This window comes from Peromyscus leucopus, chromosome 8a, assembly GCF_004664715.2.
Source record: "Peromyscus leucopus breed LL Stock chromosome 8a, UCI_PerLeu_2.1, whole genome shotgun sequence".
Taxonomy (NCBI): Eukaryota; Metazoa; Chordata; class Mammalia; order Rodentia; family Cricetidae; genus Peromyscus; species Peromyscus leucopus.
In genome coordinates this window covers 49,705,136-49,706,571 of record NC_051085.1, presented here as the reverse complement: position 1 = coordinate 49,706,571, position 1,436 = coordinate 49,705,136, and positions in this window count along the sequence as shown.

The following is a 1,436-nucleotide window of genomic DNA, read 5'->3' as shown; positions in this document are numbered from 1 at the left end:
CACTCACTTGCTGAGCCGAACTGAGTTTCCTCCTAAAACCAGGCAAGTCTCCTACCAGATCTGCCCGCTGGAGGGACAGAAACACACTGCTTCCTCCTGCTAGCAGCTTGGTGAGAAGTGGCTCATGATATAGAACAATCCTTTTCTACACTATGAATATGCATTACTCTCACTGGTTAATAAAAAGCTGACAGTCTGGTAGCTGGGCAGGAAGTTAGTCACGAAAGCCAAACTGAGAATGATGGGGAAAAGGAGAGCAGAGTCAGGAGAGACACCAGCCAGCCAGCCATCAAGCAAGCAGGACATGTTAAAAAAAAAAAAAAAAAAAAATGAGGTAACAAGCCATGAGCCATGTGGCAAAGCATAAATTGGAATATGGGTTAACTTAAGTGAACAGTTAGCTGGTAGCAAGCTTAAGCTATCAGTTGAGCATTTATAATTTACATTCAGCCCCTGAGTCGGTCATTTGGGACCCAGCAGTCTAGACAGGAAACGTCCAGTTACAGGCTTACATAGCACTCATGTTTGCGTTTGTGCCAGCAATTTCCCAGTTCTTCATATTCAAGAATTATTCGTTCTTTCTTATCATCCTGGGCTTCATTCTAACTCCTAATCTCCTCTGCTTCCAGACAGTTCATCGAGTCTCCTGCCTTTGGGCTCTACCTGAGGTTGCTGGTATTATCTACAATAACAAGAGTCTAAATAACTCATGCAAAACCCAAACTCTAATTTCCAGACCAAATGAATTCCTTTTCACTGTGATATTGCAATGTGGCCATGGAAATCCACCTTCTGGCCTCACCAATAAGAACCCAAAACAGGAGTAGTGAGGAACAGCCTAGTCCCAAAACATGGGTGGGAGAAACGTCTTTCTAAAAGGGTCATGTAATTCTGCTCTAATAACATCGGTCGTGTTTGTCCTCATCACATGTACTGAACATGACTGGGAACTGCCATTTTAAAAATCTAACTGCCTTCCAGGCCATCCCCAATTAAAATGCTTTTGATAATGTAAATACTTACATGTGCAAAGGTGTTTTCCTTCAGAGACGAATGTAACAGTTACTACAGGAAGCAGAGGCCTGTTTTGGTGGCCATGCTTAAAGGCTGTTGGACCTTCAAAATGAACAGTGGTTGTCAACCTTCCTAAGGCTGCAGACCTTTAACACAGTTCCTCTTCTTGTGGTGACCTAGCCCTCATCCATAAAATTACTTTCGTTGCTACTTCATACCTGTAATTTTGCTACTGTTATGAATCATAATGTAAATATCTGTGTTTTCTGATGATCTCTTGGGGGTTCATGACCCACAGGTTGAGAACCACTGCTTTTTGGCATGAAATATCTGCACCAACAGTACCAGTGACTCTCACCAGAACAGACAGACAGGTCAAAGGCAACCAGGGCTTTTCGGGAGTCTAAAGAAACAAGACAACA